The sequence below is a fragment of the Physeter macrocephalus genome, chromosome 16, assembly GCF_002837175.3.
Source record: "Physeter macrocephalus isolate SW-GA chromosome 16, ASM283717v5, whole genome shotgun sequence".
Lineage (NCBI taxonomy): Eukaryota > Metazoa > Chordata > Mammalia > Artiodactyla > Physeteridae > Physeter > Physeter macrocephalus.
In genome coordinates, this window is record NC_041229.1 from 79949111 (window position 1) to 79959378 (window position 10268).

Consider the following 10268-nt stretch of genomic DNA (forward strand, 5'->3'; position numbering starts at 1 on the left):
CTACAGCCAGCATTGTTCTCAATGGTGAAAAACTGAAAGCATTTCCACTAAGATCAGGAACAAGACAAGGTTGCCCACTCTCACCACTCTTATTCAACATAGTTTTGGAAGTTCTAGCCACAGCAATCAGAGAAGAAAAAGAAATAAAAGGAATCCAAATAGGAAAAGAAGAAGTAAAGCTGTCACTGTTTGCAGATGACATGATACTATACATAGAGAATCCTAAGGAGGCTACCAGGAAACTACTAGAGCTAATCAATGAATTTGGTAAAGTAGCAGGATACAAAATTAATGCACAGAAATCTCTGGCATTCTTATACACTAATGATGAAAAATCTGAGAGTGAAATTAAGAAAACACTCCCATTTACCATTGCAACAAAAAGAATAAAATATCTAGGAATAAACCTACCTAAGGAGACAAAAGACCTGTATGCAGAAAATTATAAGACACTGATGAAAGAAATTAAAGATGATACAAATAGATGGAGAGATATACCATGTTCTTGGATTGGAAGAATCAACATTGTGAAAATGAATATACTACCCAAAGCAATCTACAGATTCAATGCAATCCCTATCAAACTACCACTGGCATTTTTCACAGAACTAGCACACACTCTGTTAAGACCAAAACCTGGGATGATCTTAGTTTCTTCACTTTGTCTCATCTTCCACAGCCAATGGAGCCCTGCTTACTGATCTTATTGTTGGTATTTGCCTTCATCAGCTTGGGCTGCTATAACAAAGTACCGTAGGTTAGATGTTAAAGCAGACATTTATTTCTCAAAATTCTGGAGCCTAGGAAGGCCAAGATCAAGGTATCAGCAAATTCGGTTCCTGGTGAGAAACTACTTTCTGGCTTGTGCAGACACCTTCTTGCTGTGTCTTCACATGGCAGAGAGAGAGAAGGAGCTCTACTCTCTCTTCCTCTACTTTTTTTTATTACTTGAAACATAGTTGATTTACAATGTTGTGTTAATTTCTGCTGTACAGCAAAGTGATTCAGATTTTATATATATATATATATATATATATATATACATATTTTTTAATATTTTTTTCCATTATGGCTTATCACAGGATATTGAATATAGTTCCCTGTGCTATACAGTAGGACCTTGTTGTTTCTCTTCTCCTTCTTATGAGAACACCATTTCCCTCATGGGGACCACACCTTCATGACCTCATCTCAACCTAATTATAGCTCAAAGGCCCCACCTCCTAATACCATCACATTGGAAGTTAGGGCTTCAACATATGAATTTGGGCAGGGGGGGACATTCAGTCCCTAACACTACTTAACAAATCATTCCAAAACTTAGTGTCTCAAAGCAGTTATTATGAATTCTCTTGGTTCTCTGGGTTAACAGGGATCCGTTGAGTAGTCCACATTGGGGGTCTCTCATACAGTTGTAGTCATGTGTCAACTGGATGTCCAAGATGTCTGGACATTCACATGCTGACAGCTAATGACAGCTACCAGCTGGGAACTCAGCTGGGGCTGTCAACCAAAGTGACTATGAGTAGATTTTCCATGTGACTGGAGTTTCTCGACGCATGGCAGCTGGATTCCAAGACAGACTGACCCAAGAGTAAGCATTCCAAAAGGCCCAGGTGACACTTATATGACCTCTGTATTACCTGTACCTTGGTAATTAGATACAGAATCTTGATGAGATTCAGCTCCTGTCTTTTGGTAAGAATATTTCTTGGGTGGTGCTGTGTACTTCCAGTGGAAAGGATATAATTCCTGGTTGTTTATCTTTTTATAATAACAGTCATTGATGATCAAATGTCTAGATAAAGTAATTCATCAGGAGTTCAAATCTGCACTTTTCAAAGATCATTCTGGCTATAGCATAAGTTATCTTAAAAAAGGAATAAATGTCACAGTTATGTACAGCTTCATGAGAATGGCAATCAAACTCAAGTCATAATTATATGAAGATTTATTGGGTACTTCATGCTGGTTTGATCATTTTAATAGTCTAAAAATAAGTTCAAAGGGGAGTGGAAAAAAAAGGGATAAATTGTTTTGGCATACTCTTTCACTGATACTGATCAGTTATTTCAAAAAAGATCCTCATTTAAAAAATAATAATTTCTAATTAAAACATCAGCCCTTAAAGGTTAACAATTTATTCACCCCCACAGCCAGGATGGATAACTGTAGCCTGAAACATTGGGTTTCCTCAAATGCTTACTTTTTCTTTCCTTTCTCCTCTTTTTTCCTCCTCTCTTTTCTTTCTCTACTTCCCACCTCCCTCCTCCACCCAACCTTGATTTCTCAATTTTTTTCTCAGGCAAGGAAATCTCTTGAGCTTTTTTTTTTTTAAAAGGCAGCCAATCACAAATGTAACAAAATTATAAACACTGTGGTAAAATCTGCCTTCTTCCAGGAGTTTCCCGAACTGAGGAGTATGTACCCCACATCAGCCATGGTCAGATGTTTTCCTGGAAGGTCCGAAGGCATTTCAGCAAGAAATCAAACCCTATCTGCATCCCTTGAGAGGAAGCAGAGCAGAGGAGAGGATAGAACACAGGCTTTGGAGCCCGATAAACCTTGACTGCATGGATTCCCAGCTCCACCACAAAGCACGTCATCATTGTTACAGTTCCAAGAGGAGATATGCTTCTCAAGCTTTAATGAGCCTTCCAAACACCTGTGAATTTTGTTAGAATGCAGAATCCGAGGCAGTAGTCTTGGAGTCAGGCCTGAGAGTCTGCGTTTCTGACAAGCTCCCAAGTGATACCTGTGCTCCTAGACTGTGCACCACAGGAGCCAGTGTTTCTGCCCTGAAAGAAAGTCAATCCTGCGTGTTTGCTCTGTGGAACAGGATTCTCCCCACTGGGTCCCGAGCACATCAAGTGACATTGTCACGGCCTTCGTGACCCACACTAGTGGGAAATGTCTCCCACATAACTTTGTAATAAGCGGTAACACTTACCCCTCGACCACAGGGTATGGATGGCAACTTACTCCAAGTAACACTGTGTGTAAAGAAGACCAGGCACTGCCCTTTGCAAAGAGAAGACAGCAAGAGGGTTTGGAAGCCCACCAAGAAGCAATATTCTTGTCTCTGTCCAAGAGAAGCCAAGATTTTACCACAGGGCTGAAGTCTGGGTGGCCCTTTGGGTTTCCAGTCTGCACACAAAAAAATGACATTATGATAATTAGTCTCCACAACATGATTTCAAGGGAGGCATTATTAGACCCATGTTATAGGTGGAGAAACTACAGACATGGGGAAGTTATTTTTCCCACCCAAGGCCACCCAAAGTGTCAGGGATGAAAATGAGGTCAAGAACCAAAAACCATGGGCAAGCTGTCCTCAGCATAAGCCATGAGACATTTTCTGCAAGGAATGTTTAGGCCCTCGTTAAAAAGCCTATATTAAAAGTGAGGGATAGAAAAGCACAAAAGAGCTGTAGATAAAATGTTTTGTTATTTTTTATAATCTGTTATGATTTTGAATGTATTCATCACCACAAATGTTTTTCACAATCACCATTTTTCGAATGTCTTTTATTATTATGTCTGTGTGACTTTGGACATGTTATTTAATCTCTCTGTTCCTCTATTTCCTCACCTGTGGAAAACTGGCATAATAATTTCCTCCCCTGTGAAAAATTGGGATCTCACCAAGAATGAAATGAGAGCACGCATGTAAGGAAATTTAGCAGAGTCTGGTTTGTGGTAGGTATCATGTAAGTATTAGTTATTCCGACACAGATAGTGCGACACACCTCCTCAACAATAACACAAGTTTGCCTGTGGTGGGAGCCATGGGATTCACTGTTCTCTGTTCTCCATGACGCTGGAGTGGTGGCGAACTTGGAGTAGGCTTTAAAAAGTAATTTTCTGTCTGAATCCCAAAGGACAAGTTTTCTCTATGTGACTCAATTCCCTTCCCACGTTTCATATTGTGCAGACATACCCCTCTAACTTTCCCAGAATAAATATTTGTCATTATATACATGAGATGCCCAGTTTCTAAGAATGTTTTTGTTATCATGATTTCCTCATATTTTATAACCTTCAAAGTGATTTCACAAACGTCATCTCACTGAAAACTTATAGCAATTCTATGAAGAAGGCAAAAGCTTAATGTGTCCATTTTATGGATGGGGAAACTGAGACACTCTGAAGTAAAGTAATTCCCTCCAGGTCATATTGATTAATAGTAATAATACTAGTTACTAATACTAACATTTCTGAAAACTCAATATTAGGTTAAACACATGAAAATGCTGATATTCTACCTCTTTAAAGCTACAAAATAGTAATTTCATATTGTCCTACATAAATGCTAAGTGTATCTGTCATTAATCCTCATATCAACTCTATAAGGTAAGAACAAATCCCCATTTTATCAACAAGGGGAGTGAAGATTTAGGGATAAAAACATTTGCCCAGGAATTCCCTGGCAGTCCAGTGGTTAAGACTCTGTGCTGCCAACTCACAGGGCACGGATTCAATCCCTGGTCTGGGAACTAAGATCCCACATACCCTGCGGTGCAGCCAAAAGGTAAATTAAAAAAAAAAAAAAAAAAAAAATTTGCCCAAGGTCAAACAGTGGAGCCAGGATTCAAAGCCAGGCCAGTATGGCTCGAAGCCCTAACTATTAACAACTCCACCATATGGACTAGGAAATGGCAGAGCTTGATGACTCTATTGATGCAACATTTTTAGTATTAAAAGCATAACATGTTTAGGGGCTTCTCTGGTGGCGCAGTGGTTGAGAGTCTGCCTGCCGATTCAGGGGACACGGGTTCGTGTTCGTGCCCCGGTCCGGGAAGATCCCACATGCCGCGGAGCGACTGGGCCCGTGAGCCATGGCCGCTGAGCCTGTGCGTCCGGAGCCTGTGCTCCGCAACGGGAGAGGCCACAACAGTGAGGCCCGCGTACCGCAAAAAAAAACCAAAAACAAACATAACATGTTTATACTCACTCTCCATAACAACCACATAAGAGAGAAAAGATCACCCCCATATTGAATACGAGAAAGCTGAGATTCAGAAAGTTTTTTGGCTTGTCAAAGTCACATAGCCCTTAAATGTTGGAGTTGGGACTCAAACCAGGGCTGTGCAGCTTCAAACTTTGGGATCTTCACCACCTGAGCCCCTTTTAAAATTGCCAGAGTCCAGATGCCTCTGCAGACCAATTGAATCACAACCTCTTGGGGGTGGAACACAGGTATGGATAGTTTTTGAAACTGCCCAGGTGACGCCCCTGTGCAGACAAGCTTGGAAACCACTGTACTGCGCTCCAACCCTTCCCACCCGCCTACTCCCTCTTCTACTGTATGGCACCTACAGGCGGATAAGATCTGGCCCTGAGGGTTCTGCTGTTAGTTTAACCCCATGGCGGTGATCTTAACTGTGTTTCATACGGCGTGATTGCCTATTTCCCAGACACGCGTTCTACAGAGAGCTCCCGGCAACAACCCAACCAAGCCACAGCAATGGGCCAATCTGAGTATCTTCCCACTGACAGCAGTCAGCTGTCACTGAGGCTAAAATGGACAACGGTTCATCGAGGGAGGCCCTCCACTCTCCTGAGTGTTTAGCTTTGGCCTCAATAGGTACCCTGAATGGAGACAGCTGAGCATCACTGGAGCCTGGCTGGGGAGCAAGGATGAGGCTCTGGCCAGCCCTGCAGAGTGGGGCAGCCCTCCACCTTCTCCATCACTCGCATTCACCATATGCAGGGTCAGGGCCACGCTACTGGATGTAAGTGGCGGAGGCATGTATTGCCTCCCACTGGGTCCAGTCACCACCAGTTCAGAATACTTCATCTGTCCGGACTTCGCTTATTGTCAAAAATATGCTTCTTTGATTCCTGCAAGCCAAACCCATGGAAAAATAACAGAAACCAAATGCCAGGGAAATGGTGCCAAGGCAAACACAAGTGAGCCCTGAAATAACAGGAGATACTGTGGTCACGTCTGACCTTCTGAACTGTGCTATGGGTTGAAGCAAAAACAGCTCTTGCTGCCTCTTACGGGGTGCGTGGTAATACTAGTTTATTTGTAGTGTGAAAGAACTTGGATTTAGAGAGATTGCCTTTTGAAACTTGGACTCGGCCAAGGGGCCAGAAATAATATCATTTTGAGGAATGACTTTTTTTTTAAAAGAAGACCACTTCACCTCTGTAATCAACATAAGCCCAGAATCTCCTGATTTTTATCTGTCAAATGATTAATATCTAAGACTCCTAGAGCTTCTACAAATGTTTCTCTTCTGATTATAGCAATATTTTGGTGCAGGCTAATGTAGAAGCAGGAATACAAGTTCACTTGTTGATTTCAGCAGCCTGCAAGAGATAAATGTGGAAGGGCCCAGATGGAAAAGTAAAATGATGACTCAGGGTCAAAAGTGAATACACAGAAGGCTCCTGGATTCCACACTAACCAGTTCGGGCCCCAGTAGTAAGGCCTGCTAGGGGGCTGCCAATACTTACATTCCCAGTAGCTGTATTCTGGGCACACAAAACAAGTTACTGGGAGGAATTTGCTGGACATTAACATTACCAAGAAAAGACCACAAGTTACAGAGTTCACGCAAATGAAGACTGGTTCCCATGGAAGAGATGAAAACAATCGCCAAGCTTGCCTAAGAATGAAGTACACATTCTCATATAGTTTTTCGGGTAATATTCTCTTCCTTTAGTTACATCATTTGCTGCATATCCAGAAGATGTGTGTCTTAAAGAGAAAGAAAAATACATGGTAAAACTAGCTTTATTCTAATTATTGTGAGGGGAAATACCCTATAAAAGAAGTAATACTACAAATAATTTGCAGTGCTTACTATGTATTCAGGTACACGGTAAAACTTAACTATTTTTCTTGTTAATATATTTAATCCTCACAAACAGTGATTGCCAGAAGTTCTATTTTTATTTTAATGGAGTTATATTTATCAATCTTATCATCTATTCTTTCTCTTGTTTTAGGGATCAAAAAGTCAAAACATAGTTTAAGAATAAAAAAATCCCCCAAATCATAAAAATATTTATCCTGTATTTTCTTCTACAAAGTTCCAATATTCAGTTGTCATATTTAGGTTTATAATTTATTGGGATATTTTTTATTTATTTGTTTATTTATTTTTGGCTGCCTTGGGTCTTCGTTGCTGTGCACAGGTTTTCTCTAATTGTGATGAGCGCAGGCTACTCTTGGTTGTGGTGTGTGGGCTCCTCATTGTGGTGGCTTCTCTTGTTGCAGAGCACGGCCTCTAGGTGTGCAGGCTTCAGTAGTTGTGGCACACTGGCTCAGTAGTTGTGGCGCACGGGCTTAGTTGCTCCATGGCATGTGTGATCTTCCTGGACCAGGGCTCGAACCCATGTCCCCTGCATTGGCAGGCAGATTCTTAACCACTGTGCCACCAGGGAAGTCCCCTATCAGGAATTTGTTTTGGATGAAGATGTGCGGTAGGAATCAAATATTCTTCCAAATGGATAACCAATTTTCCTAGTATCACTTATTCCCAGTACCACCATCCTTTCCACGTCAGTAATGTCACATTCCTCATATGTCAAGTTTACATATCTTGTGTGGGTTGGCTTCTGGGCTTTGTTCTGTCTATTCCTGTCACGACACCACACAATCTTAATTACTATAGCTTTATAGTAAGTTTATATCTGGCAGAAGAATTCCAACACCCTCCCCACCCATCTTGTCTATTCTTTTTTTGATACTGAACTTTGCCCTTTTCTTTCAATTTTAGGAACACTTGATTAAGTTTCAGGAAAAACTCTGTTGAGGTTTTTGCTGTAATTTGCAAGTTAATTTGGGAGAATTGGTATCTTCTTGATACTGTCCTTCCATCAATGAACATGGTATGTTTCTCCATTCTGTTGCCTTTTTTTTTCTATTGACAGAAAGAGTCTTTGTCTTATCCCTGATTTTAAAGAAAAAGATTTTAACATGTCATCCTTAAAAATGTTTGCTGTAGGTTTTTAGTAGATGCCCTTATTAATTGAGCAAGTTTCCTTCTATTCCTATTTTCCTAATAGTTGGCTGACCATTTTTAGTCATGAATAGGTATTGAATTTTATCAAACACTGTTGAGACAATCACATGTTTTTCTCCTTTCATCTCTTTAATGTCAACTCATCTTTGCATTCCTATGATAAATCCAACTTTATTTTAATATGTCCATTAATATTCTAGTATTTTGCTTACTTAGGCACATGTATTTATAAATATGGCTGGTTTATAATCTTCCTTTCTTATACTCTCTTTATCTGAGTTGGAAAATGTTCCCTTCCCTTCTATTCTTTGAAAAAATTGTCATCAGCATGCAGTTATCTGTTCCTTGAGTGATTAGCCAAACTCATCTTGTCCTATGGAGGGTTAGGGGGTTAACTTTTAACAACTGATTCCGTTTCTCTAGTGGTGAAGTTCGTACTCTTGTTTCCATTTCTTCTTGAGATAGTGTTGATGTCATATTTTTTTAAGACGGTGATCATTTCTGTCTTTTCAAATTTATGGGCCTAATATCTTCTTTTTATCTTTATGATGTCTGTAGTTATGACTCTTTTTTCATTTTGAATATTGTTTGTGAATGCTGTCTTTCTTGCTTTAAAGTTTTGATAAATTAGTTTTATTTCAAAGCATCAATTGGAGTGGACACTGTGCTCCACCCAGATTCGCTAGGGTCCTGTCACCTCTCTTCCAGATTCAGAGTGGTTTTACTTCTGATGGCTAGCTTAAAACTCTTCTTCAGACGACCATCCTCAGGCTACTGGAGCCACTTTGCCCACCTATGCAGAATGACAAAAATGTCTGGGAATTCACATCCACTTCAATTAACCCTTAGCCAATAACTGACAGCTGTGGGGATATGGAACCCCTCCTCCTACAACCAAGAGGAACAGCTCTGAAGTATAATACATACTTCAGAAGCCCACTGTGGGATCAGGCTGAAGCTCTTTTCTGTGGGACCTGGCCTGAGATTGTACCTTGCTTAGCTTCTTTTCCCCAACTGGCCTTCACTACCCCCTCACATGCTTTTCTAGTTGCATTTCCGTAGTAGATCAAGGACACACTCATCTTCATCTCCAAGTTTGCTTTGGAGGCACACAATAAGACAGCAGTTTTATTTTTTTCAATTCTCTATATTGTGTTTTGTTTTCTGTGACTTTCATTAATGCATTTCATCTTTATTATTTTCTTTTTTCTGATTTTTTGGTATAACTTATTTTCTTGAATGGATGGTTAACTCTAACTCCTTCATTGTTAGTCTCTTTTTCTAATATTATCATTTAAGGCTATAAATTTTACGCTAAGTACTGCTTTTTTCTAGTTGCATTTCCGTAGTAGATCAAGGACACACTCATCTTCATCTCCAAGTTTGCTTTGGAGGCACACAATAAGACAGCAGTTTTATTTTTTTCAATTCTCTATATTGTGTTTTGTTTTCTGTGACTTTCATTAATGCATTTCATCTTTATTATTTTCTTTTTTCTGATTTTTTGGTATAACTTATTTTCTTGAATGGATGGTTAACTCTAACTCCATTGTTAGTCTCTTTTTCTAATATTATCATTTAAGGCTATAAATTTTACGCTAAGTACTGCTTTAGCTACCTCCCACAAGTTTTCATAAGTTGCATTTTCATTATTTTTTAGGTGTAAATGTTTCCTCATTTTCATGCTTATTTCTTCTTTGTGATAATCATTACTGCTGGTCACTGACACATCCAGTTCTCCTCTTTTGGTCAGGTCCCCATCCCAAAGTCAGCCATGGCAATAGATATGCTTTGGCCAACATAAGATGAGTGGAAGTGATGTGTGTAATTTGGGGGCAGAAAACTTTAAAAGCCACATACTCTTCCTTCCACCACTGCAACTAGTTGCCAAGTTGCAGAAGCTCCATCAGCTTGGGTCTCAGAGGGAGGAAAACTGGGAATGGAGCTCCCAACTGGCTTACACTAGAAATGCACCATATATGGTGCATTAAAGCATCCATTGCTTTAAGATCTTGAGATATTTTAGGTCTGTGCACTATTGCAGCATAATTTACACTAATCTTACTGTTGCATCTACCATAGTCTGTAGAAATGCTTTTCCTTCTCTATTTCTAATCTTCAACTGTATAGAGTAGTTCCAGGTATTGTTTTCAAGTTTATATTTTATTGGAGAGTGGTCAGAGAATATATCCTATATATTACTAAGTCTTTAGTATTTGATGAGATTTCCTTTGTGGTCTAGCAAGCAGTTATTGAGCCATATATGTGTAGACTAGATTAAGCTAATTA